The sequence below is a fragment of the Vulpes vulpes genome, chromosome 10 (genome assembly GCF_048418805.1).
Source record: "Vulpes vulpes isolate BD-2025 chromosome 10, VulVul3, whole genome shotgun sequence".
NCBI lineage: Eukaryota > Metazoa > Chordata > Mammalia > Carnivora > Canidae > Vulpes > Vulpes vulpes.
In genome coordinates this window covers 65,714,803-65,732,536 of record NC_132789.1, presented here as the reverse complement: position 1 = coordinate 65,732,536, position 17,734 = coordinate 65,714,803, and the positions used below count along the sequence as shown (strand labels likewise).

Here is a 17,734-nt window from a genome sequence, read left to right as displayed (position 1 = left end):
TCTTTTTATTTGACTTGCTGAATATGTAGCTACCTACTCTGTTGAAAGTGGGTCTACTGACGATTTTTTTTAAAAGATAAATAGATGTACAGTTACACCGACTCTAGTCTCCATTATTCTAGCATTCCTTTTGGTTAATATACCATGAAGAATCTTGTACTTCCCTAATAGATCATAGTAATATAGATAGGTCAGAACTTTTTTTCTAAGGTAGAGAGCACACACAATATATTACCTCTTAACACATTTTAATATTACATATAATTAGAATGTTAAATGCCACCAACTACACTTTATAAATTACAGCTAATGTACCTCTCACCAAAGAGTTGCTCACCTGCAGAGCAGCCATCATATTTAAAGCCCATTTCCAAGTCTTTGTATGCCCTCAAGGATAAGATAGGCTAAAGTAATGATACTATTGGAACTGCACGTAATCAGCTCCTATAAAAACATCTAATCCTGATTCCAATTATGTTAATTCATTGCAGCAAGCCTGTACATTTCAATCACCAAAAGGTTCAGTGCCTTTCGGAAGCCCCTTGGCAGCAGAGGCAGTCCCCATGAAAGTATTTAGCAAATCCTTTTGTGATGCATGAGGGTTTTAAAGTGGTAATAAACCAATCCCTTTACATTGATAAATTTCTCTTAAGTCAATGAGGGCTTTGCTGGGATTGGAGACTGAAGATTTTTCTTCTTCAGTTCAGTCTCCAGAAGAATCTTGGAAAATGTATAATAATATAGACATCATTTTCAATGTCTGGATCCACTAGAGGGCAAGAGGATCATAATTCACGGTGAAACCACAGTTTAAATCCAAGCCACCTAATTTCAGTCCCTTAGAAATGCTAGTGGTACTTTTTCTGCAACATTTTGTATTTAAATGTGTCACTGCTGCATTTCCATATACTTAATAGAGCACTGAAGACAGTTATTGTGTCGTGGAAAGGGATAGATTACAATATATTTGCTTTATCAGTAAAGCTCCTTCTGTAATAAAGAAGTTGAGTTTTAAGTCCATAGCAGAATCTATACCATAGAATTCTACTGAAGCAGAAGCACAATTATATTTGGACACCCAGAAAGGATATACCTAGTAGAACTATAAGCTTAGTGGGAGTATTAGCCTACTGTCTCCCCTAAATCCTTGTTGTGGAGTAAATGGAAAATTTACTTATTTTTTTTCTTTTCCTAAATACAAAACCATTTATTAGTATCTAAATATACCCAATATTGTCAGAGAAATACATTCTGAGGTGAGCAGCAATTGTTAAATATAGAATGCCATGAAAAAGTATATTAAAGTTTATAACTCCAAAAGCATGACTTAATTAAGAATTGTAGTCTGCAGCAGTTATTTAGCAAACCTTGACTTTTTTCAATTTTCCAGACTGATGGTGCATTGCAGTAGGGCAAGTCTGGCAAGGGTTGTCCTACTGACTTTGAAATTCTTATAGCATTGTTAATATTTTTAAAATATTTTAAATATTCCAATTTTAAAAAGTAGTATAGGGATTTAAAAAATATGATCCAAAATATAGTAGGTGTAAGTTTTTATGTGTGTGAATTATCAACAACCTACATGTGTATTATTACCTTGCTATATAATAGGACCTATACTCAAAGTTTTAAAAGAATCTATAAAACAATAGCCTGAAGATTTAAATGAGATCAGATCAGGTCTTAACTTACATATTAATACTTCCCTTGGTCTGATTCCTTAAATATACGCAATGTATTTTATATAGAAAGTACATTTTGTTAGGTGGGCTTATCTATATAGGCTTTACTGTCTTTTAACGAAAAAAATTATACACACACACACACTCACACATTCATTGAGATTTTTTTTAAAGATTTTATTCATTCATTCATGAGAGACACAGAGAGAGAGAGGTAGAGACACAGGCAGAGAAATAAGCAGGCTCTGTGTAGGGAGCCTGATGTGGGACTCTATTCCGGGACTCCAGGATCATGCCCTCGGCCAAAGGCAGATGCTCAACCACTGAGCCACCCAGGCGTCCCTCATTGAGATTTTAATGATTTAATGCCCTATAGTACATGAATCAGAAATCATTGTCTAATATCTAAATAAGCTGATAAGAGTTCAAAATGTCTTATAAGCACCCCATACATAAAGGATCTGGAATTAACGAGAAATGAAAAGTTCAATGATATTTTACCTTCCCCCATCAAGGAGCTTAGAGCCAACTGAATGAACAGAATCTATAAATACATCATTTCAATAGAGTATAAAACTATTATAATAAAGGTATTTTAAAAAATTATAGACAGGGGTGCCTAGGTGGCTCAGTCTGTTAAGCATCTGCCTTTTGCTCAGATCATAATCCCAGGCAGGGTCCTGGGATCCATCAAGACCCTGATCCATGCTCAGTGGGGCCTCTACGCCTCCATCTCTCTTTGCCCCTCCCTCTGCTCATGCTCTCTTTCACTGAATCACTCTCTCCCTCTCAAATAAACAAATAAGTACATAAATAAATAAAAATATTGAAAAATATATAGACACAGAAGTATCCTTAAAGCAGTCTGAAGTACTAAAGTGTTCTGGAGGAAGTAACACTATTGTTGGCTCTCAAAAGCTGTTGTTACAATTATTAGGTATGTGAGGAGCACACAGTTATCTCAAAAAGGCCACATCATAGAAATATTGTTGTTATTATTATCACAATGTAATTATGAATTTAATTAATTAATCTAATTAATTTCCTGGTTCAATGTAGCAGGATCTACCATAGGAAGGCCCCAGATAAAATTACAATAGATTCTAAAAAAAAATACCACAGTGAAATCAAGGGCTACAAATTTCAGAAGTAGAAAAAAAAAAAAAAAAGCTATAGAAGAGAAGAATTTTAAAACGCAAGAAATTGGTAGTATTTACAATTTAAATTTTTGAGTAGGGATATTAAAATTGCCAAAGTAATGAACTGCATGATATGACTCATGACTAAATAAAACACTAATGACCAGCAAGTATATTTGTGTTTGGTTCAATATCCCCAGTTCCCATAAACGTGCCTAGTAGTGAGTACTCAATATATCTCAAACAAATAATGTCTTTCACATGGCAGTCCTATCTCACAGGTCCTGGTGATATATCTAAAAACTCAGTTCCCCCTCCCTTTTGCTACCCATGCACTCTTCTTTTATTGAAAATTAGATATTCTCTTTCTATTGGAGAAAAAGACAATTTTTAACAAAATAGATTTTAAAACAAAAATATATAGATAGAAATTTCATCTGAAATTTAGACATTATCTCTAATGCACAGCTAACATTATTTTAAAATAAATACTGATAGAAAAAAATGACAAACCCATCCTCACAGAAAAATAAATTTCTCCAGATAATAAGGAGTTAAAGAAGGTAAAAATATTAAGGATAGCCTATTTAACAGTACACCTACATCATAAAATATACAATACTGCAGAAAACAATTGCTGACTACCCTACATTTTCAAGATCTCATTCATATTAAATAACTATTAATATTAGACAGAATATTTTACTGATAAAATTCTTTAGAGGGACAGCTAATTTTTTCATTTAGCAAATATCTGGTATTCTTGCAACCTAAAATTTATTTGTCCTACATACAGTAAAGTATCTTGTATCATTTTGGGTAACAATGCATATCAAACTGAGATAGTAACTCAGCTAAAGATTGTAACATATGACCTACACTGAAGATAATCAATATCCCATATTGCAATTAAACCTAAGTAGAATTTTCTAGGAATTCTATTTTTTTTTTAGAGATAAAGAATGTTAGAGCACAAGGAGGGGGATGGGGAGAGGGAGAGAGAGAATCTTAAGCTCCACACCCAGCCTGAAGCCTAAGCAGGGATCAATCCCATGAATCTGAGATTATAACTTGAGCCAAAAATCAAAAGTCAGACACTTAACCCACTGAGCCATCCAGGGGTCTAATTTTCTAGGATTTCTAGAAAATACACTCTCTTAAAGATAGGCACAGACTTAATTGAAAGTTGAATTATATGTGAAATGATTCAAAATTAAGAGGAAAATCAGGTTTTATTAAACAATATCATTTTAAACCTTTATTAATTTATATAAAAACCTAAATGTCTTTGGATTTATGAATTTTGTGAAGCAAAAAATTTCCTTAAGAGTTTGATTTAGGTTTTACTTGATTTCAATTTTTTAAATAAATCATAATTTATGATACATTGAATTATCAAAGTAGTTGTATCAAATAGTTTTTGCTGGACAAAATTACTCCCAAGTTTAGTGACTTAAAAATGAGAACAATTTGCCATTTCTGTTGATTTGTTGGGTGGCCAGACAGTTCTCTGTTCTCACCTGGGCTTATTCATATGGCTGCAGTCATCTGGTGGGTCAGTGGGGGAATGGCATCAGCTGGAGTGTTTGGGATGTTTGGGTCAGCAGTTTTTCCAGAGGTCTCTCATCTTGTCAACAGAAAGGACAAGCCTCAATGAACAATTGCTTTGAAAGCCTTTGCTTGTGTGACTTTAGCTACATCCCACTGGTCAAATGAATTCACGTGGTCAAGTCCAAATATTTGGCATAAAAATACAAACGTCACCTGTTGATTACAGGAGTCAGTCACTCTGAAGAGTGTACATATGGGGATGGGAGCAATGTGTAACCGTTTTTTTGCCTATTGACCACCATGGATTTCAGGCAAACAAACAGAATTGAAAAAAAATATTTGTAGAGAGCAAAATAAAATGTAAAATGGCCAGAACTGCATAAAATGTGTCATTTGCTAGACTCATTAAATTAAATAGAAATGAGTTGCCTTTATTGGCAAATTATATTTCATTTTCTTAAGAGTAATTGGAGTCCATTTATACTACCTTGAATGATTGACTCAATACTCAGATTGAATCGATATATATATATATATATATATATATATATATATATATATATTCCCCACACTCGGTCTTTGCAGTAGCTGAGGATTTTGCCTTTTTTCCTGCCTCCCAATCTGACCCTCCCTAGTCAGATGGCAGTCCCAATTAGGTTTTCTTATTTTAGGCCCACCCCTACCTTGTTTTGGGGGGCTCCAGAGACCAGGGGGCCTGAGGTGTTAGGAAGCAGCCTTGGAGGTTGCCTTGGTGCTGCTCAAGGATCCATCCAGCAGGGGGCAGTAAATGATGTTGGTAGTATCCATATAGATAGATAGATAGATGATAGATAGATAGATAGATAGATATAGATAGATAGATATAGATAGATATAGATATAGATATATCATATCTTTATCTACTGATCAATCCATTGACATGGGCTGTTTACATAATTTGGCTATTGTAGATAATGCTTTTGTAAACATAGGGGTGCACGTATCCCTTCAAATTACTATTTTTGTATTCTTTGGGTAAATACCTAACAGTGAGATTGCTGGATCTTGAGTAGCTCTATTTTTAACTTTTTGAAGAACCTCCATACTATTCCCTCCATACTATTTCCCACAGTGGCTGCACCAATTCCCACCAACAGTGCTAGAGTGTTCCTTTTTCTATGCATGCCAACATTTATTTTCTGTTTTTAACTTTAGCCGTCTGGACAGGTGTGAGGTGGTATCTCATTGTGATTTGTATTTGTATTTGTATTGATTTGTATTTCCCTGATGATGGGTGATGAGTAATTTTTCATTGTGTCTGTCGGCCATTTGTATGTCTTCTTTGGAGTAATGTCTGTTCATGTCCTCTGCCCATTTCTTAACTGGATTATTTATTTTTTGGGAGTTGATTTTGATGAGTTCTTTATAGAATCTGAATACTAGTCATGTCATTTGCAAATATCTTCTCCCATTATGTCGGTTGTCTTTTAGTTTTTTTGGTTGTTCCTCTTTTGATAACTACAGCTTTGTAATACAACTTGAAGTCAGAATTGTGATGCTTCCAGCTTTACATTTCTTTTTCAAAATTGCTTTGGCTACTAGAGGTCTTTTGTGGTTCCATACACATTTTAGGATTGTTTGTTCCAGCTCTGTGAAAAATGCTGTTTGTTGTTTTTTTTTTTTCTGTAGGGATTGCATTAAATCTATAGATTACTTTGGTTGGTATAGATGTTTTAACAATATTTGTTCTTTCAACCTATGAGCATGGAATGTCTTTCCGTTTCTTTGTGTCATCTTTAATTTCTTTCATCAGTGTTATATAGTTTTCAGAGTACAAATCTTTGACCTCTTTTGTCACGTTGATTCCTAGGTATCTTGTTTGGGATACAATTCTAAGTGGGTTTGATTCCTTAATTTCTGCTGCTTCATTATTGACATACAGATATGCAACAGATTTCTGTATATTGATTTTGTATCCTACGACTTTACTGAGTTCCTTAATAGTTCTAGCAGCTTTTGAGTGCAATCTCTTGGGTTTTCTATATATATAGTATCATGTCATCCACCTGCAAATAGTGAAAATTTGACTTCTTCCTTGCCAATTGGTATGCCTTTTATTTCTTTTTGTTGTCTGGTGGCTAGGACTTCTAGTTGAATAAAAATAGCGAGAGTGGGGATCCCTGGGTGGCGCAGCCGTTTGGCGCCTGCCTTTGGCCCAGGGCGCAATCCTGGAGACCCAGGGTCGAATCCCACGTCGGGCTCCCGGTGCATGGAGCCTGCTTCTCCCTCTGCCTGTGTCTCTGCCTCTCTCTCTGTGTGTGACTATCATAAAAAAAATAATAATAAAATAAAATAAAATAAAATAAAATAAAATAAAATAAAATAAAATAAAATAAAATAAAATAAAAATAGTGAGAGTGGATATTCCTATCTTGTTCCTGACCAAAAAGGAAAACCTCTCAGTTTTTCCCCATTAAGGATGATATTAGCTATGAGTTTTTCATATATGGTCTTTATTATGTTGAGATATGTTTCTTCTAGATTTACTTTATTGAGATTTTTTATCATGAATGGGTGTTGTACTTTGTCAAACACTTTCTCTGCTTCTAGTAAAATGGTCGTATGTTTCTTATCCTTTCACTTATTAATGGGATGTATCACATTGATTGATCTTAATGGCCTTGACAGAATTTTCCTATCATCCCAATTATTTTGCTTGGAAAACTTAGAAATAGTGCTGTACTCAATTTAAAAAGTAAACATATACTTTTATATATATTTTTTTCCCTTCAATCTTCCTTCTAAATTCAGGAGACTCAAAAAGTGTTGTTACCTCTTGCAGTTTTAAATAGAACTAATTGGGATATCACTAAATATATAGGTTGAAAAACAGAAATCCTTTTCTTTTGGAAAATTCTGATTATTGTAGAATAATACCCCAGAGCATGTTAAGTATAAGCATTACCTATTTTGAGTAGAAAAAAGTAATTAGAGTCACTGGACATAGTTATTTTGAACTTCCTGAATATGGTTAGATTTCTCTTTTGAAAATAAGTGTAAAAGGCCACTGCTGTCAAGAAGAATGAAATGTAGAAAGTGTCTGCCATATAGATTTGGTGCAGGATCATAAAATATTGAATTGTAAAATTTTAAAACAGATTTATGAGAGAAATGCTTCCATGTAATTCCACAGCCCTGAATACCTGAAAAGCTTGCTGAAATTTTAAAGTTTGCAGATTTAAGAAGGTATAGAGGATAGGAATAGAAATATTACCAGGATTTCACTTTATTGCTTGCTGAATATTGTTCTCAGTCTGAAAATGCCTTGACACAGGTGACTGATTTTTACCACAGAGCATTTCTTCAATAATGGTCCCATGCTACATTGAAGTGATTTAAAACTGATAACTCTGAAAACATTAATGAGAAAAAATGTATTTAATGTTGCTTATAATTTTGCATTTAAACATTATTTAAGTGACACATGAATGACCTCAGTGAAATAAAATTTTAATATTTCAGGAGTAAATAGTGAGTTCCTATTTGTATCTGCCATCCTAGGCTAATACTCAAAGGTAAGCACTGCTAAATATTTCATCCAATTAGAGATTTCTTTTGTATTTATAGACAAAACATCTATATTTTCTATATCATATATATGTAATACACTTATAGACTATAAATAAATATACATTAATGCTATGTATTGTATAAATTTATGGATATGGTTTTATTTGGAAGTACATGTAAGATAATATGTACTATATTGGTAACTTGAATTTTTAAAAAAAATTATCATGAGGCAAAACACACAGAATGTGCAAATTATAACTGATTATTCAGTGATTGTGTAGCCACCACCAATTCAAGATATAGAACTTTAGTAACATGTGAGAAATTCTTGTCTATTCCCTCTTCCAGTGAATCTATGGTCCCTTCTTCTTAAATCATGATCATGACTTCTAATACCATAGATTAGATTTGCATGTCTTTTTAATTAAATTGATAATTTTATATGTGGTTGCATTCATAGACATGATATAGGGGGTTAAACCTCGTTTTTTGTATGCTATTCATTAATTTTCAATGACAATAAAAAGATAACATAATCTATTTTACTATTGATGAACTTTGGGTTGAAAGAACAATACTATGAACATCCTTGTATATGTTTTGTGATACACACAGACTTAAATTTTGTTGACTGATACTTAGGAGTAGAACTGCTGGGTCACAGCATATGCATATGTGTATCTGTAGCAAGGCCCAAGAATTTTCCAAAACAGTAATATCAGTTTGAATTTCCACCAGCAACACAGAGATGTTAATTTAAACTGTTGCCAACGTTTGACATGCTGTTTCTGAAAATTTTATTCATTCTTATATTTATGTAATAGTACTTAATTTTAGTTTTCATTTTAATTTCCTGTAGCATGATGAGCATTTTCTAAAAGATTGAGCATTTTAAAATATATTTTTGACATTTGTATATCCTTTTCTGAATTCCTGTTTATGTCTATTTCCTAATTTTAAAAACGTTATTTATTATTATTAGTTTGTGAAAATTTTATTGTATTCTGAATATGAACCCTTTGTCAGTTGTGAATATCTTCTTCCATTTGAGGGATTATTTTCCACTCACACATGGTTTCTTTTGATAAGTAGACATCTTACCTCTGATGTAGTCAAAATCATTGTTTTCCTTAACTTATCTTTGTTTAATCCAAGCACATAAAAAAGACTTTTTAAAGAACCTACAATCTTAGTTATCATTACATTTACTTTTAAAATCCACATACAATTTCTTTATTTTTATTATTTTTATTCAGATAAACTTCACATAACAAAAAATTATTTTGAAAGCATACAATTCAGTGGCTTTTAGTATATTCACAAAGTTGTAATTCCAGAATATTTCCATCAGCCTAAAAAAACTAAAAACAAAAAAAGCTACCCATTAGCAGTTACTCCTCATTTTCTCCTACCTGGCAACCCCTTAAATCACTAAATTACTTCCTGCTTCATTTTTCTATTCTGGACATTTCCTATACATAGAATCATACAATAATTGAACTTTTGTGTTTGGCTTCTTCCATTTAGCATAATAAATTAAGTTTATCCATGTTGTGGTATGTCTTAATATTCCATTCTTATTTTGGTTCAATATTATTCCCTTTTATGGGTATACTACATTTTGTTTATACATTCATCAATTAGTGGACATCGTTCTTTCTACTTTTGGCAATTATGAATAATAGAGCTATGAACATTTCTGTACAAGTTTTGTGTTTACATATATTTTCAATTCTTGTGAGTATACACCTAGAATTTCTGGGTCAAAGGGTAACTCTACATTTAACTTTTTGAAGACTCCCAAAGTGTCGCCAAGAGAACAATGATGTGACAAGCAATGTAATCTATGATGGAAAAAGGGAAAGAAAGACAAAACCATAAAGTTGAACATATAATGAGGTTGCATGAAATCTCTAATGTCAAATTTGTAGTAACTGGTATAATTAGGTCTTCTACGCCTTTATGAGTGTCCTAAAAACAGCACTATTAATTTCAACTTAATTTGAAAATCCTATTTGTCTTTGGGCAAATGCTAGAGCTTGCAGCCCTTAATTCATCAGTACCCAGAATAGTATTTTATCATGTTGTACTCCAACCCAAGGCATTTCACTATTGATGAATTAGCTATTCTAACTTCTTCACAGCTCTCTGGCCCTATCCCTTTAGAGTTTCCTTCCATGTAGTGTTGTCTGGAGGCAAAATTGAAAAGGCTGTGTTTATTCATATACCCTTGGTCAGTTGTAATGGTTGTGAGCTTACCAACAAGGGAAATGGAATGAAAGACAAATGCCCAAAATGTTCTTCAGCTTTTATATTGAACAAATTTCTTTTCATCCATATCTCATATTCTTATCTATATAATCTCATAGCACTTTGTTTGTAGCATGAAGTTCTCCTTATTTCCATGTCAATTTTTCCTTTTGTAGTCATAATAATGACAGAACTATACACTTTATTTGTTTATTGTTCCTATTTTATTCTTATATTAAGTAGCTTATAAATTATGTTCTTCCTGACCCAAACAAGTTCTTGTTGACAGAATCTTTTACTGACCAAATACATATTATTTTATCAAAATTGTTTTTAATTAAAATATGCAAAATATTTCCAAACAAATATGACCATATATAGAGTCAGTGGCAAGTTTCTTTACTCAGTTATTATTTAACCTAATCATTTCTCCTGATTTAAATATTACCCTCCCACACCAATCAGGGATATCTTTGAATTATAAAATATTTTTCCTTTTTTGAGGGGGTTGTTTCCCTTTGCTTTCATCAGACATTCTTAGCTGATTTGCTGATTACCTGCCTATCTTTCTGGCTTGATCATAGCAATCCTATTCCCAGCTAAGCATAGTTGCTTATAGAGTTTTTGCAATACTTCATTCAGTTTCTTCAGTCAGCCACAGGAAAGCAATCAAAATCAGTGCTGCCACCCTCTCTCCTCATATATTCCCATCAGAGACCAGTGGTTCACCTTAGAATTCTTGAAACTTAGTGTTATAGGCAGTTTGAAATAACTCCCCATTTATTCTAGAACTTCTACTTTAAAAAGTTTGACATATTCCTATTTAATCTTTATTCAACCAAAATAACTAGTATTTATTTACACAGTTATACTCTTCACGGGTTTCACTTGAGAGTTAATGATGAATATTCAAACAGTCCTGGGAATATATGGGAATATAAAGTAGTATAATATGGATATATAAAATACTTGCATATAGTAAGTCTCTTTAAAAAGAGACAAAATTGAGCTGGGATAAACAAAAATGGTGGACCATAAAAGACATATATTTGAAATAAAAAGAATTATAACTACATATTAAATTGAGTGAAATGAATGTCAGAAATCATATATCTGACAGAGCCTATTACTAGTTGATCCACTAGATAGTATAGGAGGCCAGTTAGAGGAGAAAAAAGATCAAAGAATCTCTATAGTTTTCATGTTGCTAAATTTTCTATTCTAATTATGGGAAATTTTGAATTATAGATTCCAGTCAAAACTAAGATTAAACACTGGTACAGGGATGTGTGAGTGGCTCAGTGGTTGAGTGTCCACCTTTGGCTCAGAACATGATCCTGGAGTCCTGGGATCGAGTCCCCCATCAGGCTTCCTGCAGGGAGCCTGCTTCTCCCTCTGCCTGTGTCTCTGCCTCTCTCTCTGTGTCTCTCATGAATAAATAAATAAAATCTTTAAAAATAAATAATTCATACATATATACATGCATACATACATACAGCTATTCAATCTCTATTATACAATGTTATTTAGAAATTTCCCCTGGCGATTGGGAACTTTTATATCAGCATATAATGTATAAACATACATTATGAGCAAGCCTTATGCCAAATAATAAAATAATTCTGAGTGTCTTAATCGATTTGGTCTTCAGGAAAAAAATACCATAGACTGTATGGCTTAAATGACACTATTTATTTCTCACAGTTTTAGAGGCTGGGAAGTCAAAGATAAAGGTGCTGGTAGATCTGGTGTCTTTTGAAAGCCCACTTCCTGGTTTACAGATGGCCTTCTTTCTTGTACCCACACATGGTAAGGGGACAGTAATAAAGCTCTATGGGGTCCTTTATTTTTTTTTCCTTTTTTAGAGATTTATTTATTTGGGAGAAAGAGTATACAGAAGGGAGGAGCTAAGGGAGAGGGAGAGAGAATCCCAAGCAGAGTTCATGCAGAGGACCAGGCAAACATGGGCTCAATCTCACAACCCTAAGATCAGGACCCTGAGATCATGACCCTGAGGTCACGACCCTGAGGTCACAACCTGAGGGGAATCCAAGAGTCTGAGGCTTTACCCACTCTACCACCCAGGGGCCCCTGTAGGGTCCTTTTAATAAGGGCACTAATCTCATTCTTGAGGGCTCCACCCTCAGGATCTAATCACCTTCCAAAGGCCCCCATCTCCTAATGTCATCATAAGTGGGAGTTAGGATTTCAACATAAAAATTTGGGGAGGACATAGATATTCATTTCATTGCAATAAGTGTTAAGAATGGATCAGTTTTGGGGCACCTGGGTAGCTCAGTCAGTTAAGTGGCTGCCTTGGGCTCAGGTCATGATCCCAGGATCACTGCTCAATGGGCAGCATGCTTCTCCCTCTCCACCATTTGTGCTCTCTTGAGCGCTCTCTCTTAAATAAGTAAATAAAATCTTAACAAAAAAGGGAATTTATCAGTTTTGAGGTTCAAAAACTTAGATTCCTTTTTAACCTTTTATTTCATCAAATCAAATAAATATTTTATTGGTATGATTATGGCTGACTCTATTTGTATTTTCTTGGATAGGTTTGCTTTGTATTTTCTTTTTGTTTCAACTAAGTAGTCTTGGTAATCCACAGAAAACATTTGCTTCTCTATTCACCAACAATAACCCAAAAACAAAACTAGAAAATACTTCTACAAAGTTATTGTACTGATAGATTTTTTTCTTTTTAATTATTTTTATTTGAGTATAGTTGACATACAATGTTACATTAGTTTCAGGTGTACAACATAGTGATTCAACTTTTCTACATATTATAATATGCTCACAAGTGTAGCTACCAACCTGTCACTATACAAGGTTATTGCAATATCATTGACTGTGTTCCCTATGCTGTACCTTCTGTTACCATGACTTATTCATTCCTCATAACTGGAAACCTTTATCTCAAACTCTCCTTCATATATTTTGCCTATCCCCCATTCCTCTTCCCTCTGGCAACCATCAGTTCAATCTCCACAATTGTAGATCTGATTCTTTTTGCTTGTTAATAGGTATTTTCAAATTCATCTGCTTTAGATAATTGTGAGAGTCTTGTGATGAAATAGTATTAAAGAATACATTGCTTGATGTGATATGTAAATAAAAACATAAAAACAATAAAGTAAGTCTATTTTAATTATTGTATATGTTGACCAAAGGTATCTTACATGATGGTTAAACTCTAAAAAAGTCACCTGTGAGTAAGGTGATGAGGTACTGTAATTGGTGATTACCTACTAGATTTATGACTGTAGTAGATAAAGGAATCATTTTCCGACAGCAAGGAAGTAAAAGTCATCTTATTAGAAGTTTGGAAGGAATAATGGCTTCTGGACAGATTTTTAAAAATGACTATACACTAACTGTAATTTAATTACGAAAGACATGAAATTTCAGTAGGCTCACTCAATATTTCATTTGTAAATTTGTAGACATTGCCTTGGACAATTAATGTCTTAGGGCTTCACAAACAAATATAAGTAAAACCTGAGCAAAGGCATGCAGAGAGAAAAACACAAGAATTCTAGTAGTACTATTCAAGTAACTTTTCAAGATATTCTCTTTGAATTACACAAATTAAAGAATAATAAATGATATCCAGAGGAAGAAAAGGACAGTGATAAGAGAATTGAAGTAACCTCTTCCTTTTTTAAACTGGTAGGATCAAAATGAATGCACTCTGTTAGCATAAGAGGGAAGATTAAAACTCTGGTGTTCCCTCTGTCCTATGGGAAACATGGGATATTCTTGGAACACCCCTAATTGGAAATCTAAAGCATTACGCGATATGGTTCTTTGAGGGGGAAACATGTATTTAATATTCAAGCGATAATGCTGTCATTTGAAAACAGAGTTCTAAAGATATTTCCCAAGATTGCCATTCCTGAATATTTAATCAAACCCTAATTTAGGTTCTGATGTGAAGGGAATTTTGCAGTTGTATTAAGGTCACTAATCAGCCGATCTTAACACAGAGAGGCTGTCCTGCATTACCTAAGTGGTCCTCTTGTAATCATGTGAGAGTCTTTAAGCAGAGGAGGAAAGGAGAAGAAAGATGAGGCAGAAAGTGAGGTTAGAGAGATTCAAAGCATACGAAGAACTCTACCCACGCGTACTTTCTTTGAGGGAGACTAAGGGGACAAGTGCCAAGGAATATGGGCAGCCTCTCAAAGCTAAGGACATTTCCAGGTTGATAGCCAGCAATGAAACAAACACCTCAGTCCTACAATTGTATGAAACAGAATTCTCCCAACAACCCAGATTATTCTTGATGCATATTTTCCCCCAGATCTTCCAGAAAGGAAAGAAGCCCTGACAACACCTTGATTTTTGCCCAGTGAGATCCATGTTGGATTTCTTTCCATGCACTGTGAGATAACACATGTGTCTTGCTTCAAGTGGCTCAATTTTTGCTATTTTTGTTATAGCAGCCAAGAATACAGTGGTACAAAAATATAAAAACCCATGATTATATCACATTAATCTGGCTGACCTGGGAGATTATAGAAAGGAAATATTCCAAGGGAAGAGTCCATTTCCATTTCTTATGGAGTAAGTCACACCATACATGTGAACATTGCCGTTTTCTCTCTTCCAAGAGGTGATATTTTGATTAATATATTATTTAAATAAAAATTTGAATTTCAAAGGAAAGAATGAGTCTGAGTCTGGAGAGGGTAACTTTTTTTTTTTTTTTTTTTTTTTTTTAACAGTCATGGGAGCCTGAGTGGCTCAGGGTTTAATGCCTGCCTTTGGCCCATCCTGGAGTTCCACGTTCCACAGGATCAAGTCCCGCATAAGGCTCTCTGCCCGATAAATCAATCAATCAATCAATCAGTCAATCAATAACTTAATAAAAACAGCGTCATAAGGCACACTAAGTGGGAAATATTCTGTTGTACTAAAACTACTATGGAAAATATAAATAAAGGTAGGCATCATGGCAATGACAAAGATGTATGCTTCATGAAGATCTTATGGAAACCAATGTTTCAGTTAGCATTGTTTATTTTTTTAAGATTGATTTATTGATTTATTTATGAGAGACACAGAGAAAGAGGCAGAGACATAGGCAGAGGGAAAAGCAGGCTCCCTCAAGAAGCCCGATGTGGGACTCAATCTTGGATCTCAGGATCACACCCAGGGCCAAAGGCAGACACTCAACTGCTGAGGCACCCAGACATCCCTAGCATTGTTTCTTTTATGTCTTATTTTATTACATGTATCTTCTGGGCAACAATCACCTTTGACTTGTCCAAAAAGGCTATGATTCTGGATGCTAAAGCTTGGAAGCATTGACATTTTGAATAGGGTTATTATTTGTTGTGGGAGGCTATCCCAAGCCCTGTAGGGCATTTAACAACTACCCTGGCCTCTGACCCTTAAATACCAGTAGCACTACCCTCATGCATGTGTAAACACCCTCATTGTGACAACCAAAAATGTCTCCAGACATTACCAAATATGCCCTGGGCACAAAATCACACCTGAGAATCACTTTTCTTTCTTCTTTTCTTTTTTCTCTCTCCCTTTTTTTAAGATTTTATTTATTCATGAGAGACTTAGAGACAGAGGCAGAGACAGAGGCAGAGGGAGAAGCAGGTTCCCTGTGGAGAGCCCGATGTGGGACTCGATCCCAGGACCCGGGATCATGACCTGAGCCAAAGGCAGATGCTCAACCACTAAGCCACCCAAGTGTCCCTAAGAACCACTTTTCTATGTGATAAGGATTATATAATTTAGTAGAAAGCACAATCATCAGTCCAGGAAATTTAGGAGTCTCCTGTACAACATTAAGCTGTCATTGATCTGAAATAAACATAAATAAACAAATTGTATTTTCCTTTTCATTTGTATTACAGAAGAAAATCAAATCTCATTTTGCCTTTACATGGTTAGGCATGAAATAATTTTTCATAATCTTGCTTCAAGGATATCTATTGTAATAGACCAGTGCCAAATGACTTGGATTCAATGATAGTATTAAAGAATATACTCCACTACATTGATGATATAAAAATTCTTAAATTTGAATTAAAAAAAAGGTATTTGAAACTGATAGTAGCTCAAAAGTCAGTGTAGATTTGGCTTATAATCATCTAAAGATTCAAGGGCTTAAATAACAAAAGAAAAAATTACTTAGGTTGGAGTTGTTAGAAAATTAGTAATTTATTTTTATTTTTGGACTACTTCAAAATGAGAAGAACTGAACTGGATCTGTTTGGATTTTGGAGGGTCCTTACATCTAATTATGACTATTTGGAGGAATTCTCTTAGTCATCTCAGGTTGCCATAACAAAAATGTCATAGACTTGGGTAAGTTAAATAACAGTTATTTCTGACAGTTCTGGAAACTGGGAAGTCAAGATCAATGTGCTGGTGAATTTGCTTCCTGCTGAGTGCTCTCTTTCTTGCTTGCAGGTGGCTGCCTTTCTCTGTGTGCTGACATGGCCTTTCCTTACTGTGAGAGAAAAAAGAGAAAGTTTTCTGGTGTCTCTTTTTATAAGGGCATCACTCCCTACTTCATGACCTCATCTAACCCTAATTACCTCCTTGTGACCCCATTTCTAAATATCATCATTGAGGGTTAGTGCCTTAACATATGAATTATGGGAAAACATAATATACAGTCCATAACAGGTACTCTGGATATGCTGACTTCTCACTTTGAGGGACACGAACAAATGTCCTGGATTGTAGTAGTAAGAGTATCTCATGAGGAAGTCAGTGATCAACAAAACTCTCCAATTAAATTGGGCAGATTTATTTTCAGGAAACTTTTGGGTCATGAAATAAGAGGCTCCTTACATGCTCCAAGACAGTTCAATCTCCTTTTGAGATTTAATTCCTGCCGTAGGAGATACAGTGATTCCCAGCATTTGATTTATTGCCAGATTTAAATCAAAAGGTAATTAGTTTATAGATGGAATTAATAAAATGATTAAAGAAATAAAGGGATAGGAAAAAAAGAGTTAAACAAGGAAAAAGTTAAGTCTGCCTACAGGTGAAAGTATCTGCTCTCTGGCTATGTATGCTGTGTTCATTAAAACTAATAATCCACAAATGGAATACAACATCTTAGTCATTTGGTCAGAAAAAAAATTGAACATGGAAAAAAGGGATTATCCAAAGTCATAAGATATAGAAGAGGAAATTGTGAAAGTTTCTGCAGTTCTCTTAGATCATGGATTGAGTACATAATGTGGATGAAATCTGTGTGCTCCTAAAGAAAGAAATGTTAGTGATTGAAGTAGTGCTAATACAATTTATGGGGAAAACAATAAAATTATTAATATTTAAAGATCATTGTTCAGATAATCGCAGAGAATAAAATCAGCGTAATTTTAACTGGCTTGGGGTACCCCAACAAGTTATATCTAATATATTTAAATATTTCTAATATATTTAAAAATAAAGTAGTGGGAAGGAAAAATTTCCATAAGGCAGAGATAAGCTCCAGATTTTCTATTTCAGAAATCGACTTGGAAACAATAGCTCCACAATGAGGAGAGGAAGCTTTATAAATCTGGCCTATGATAACCT

General features: G+C 34.1%; 1 protein-coding gene across 21 annotated transcripts in view; it reads left to right on the top strand.

Moving 5' to 3' along the window:
- The window catches only part of MGAT4C (MGAT4 family member C), a 716,481-nt gene that overhangs the window by 155,164 nt on the left and 543,583 nt on the right, over window positions 1–17,734 (top strand). The window contains exon 3 of one of the 21 annotated variants that reach the window (XM_072724536.1): window positions 7,874–7,926. The exons of the other annotated variants lie outside the window; for them this stretch is intronic. The gene's annotated coding sequence lies outside the window, so the exon portion shown is untranslated. The remainder of the gene's footprint in view (window positions 1–7,873; window positions 7,927–17,734) is intronic. 21 annotated transcript variants of the gene reach the window in all.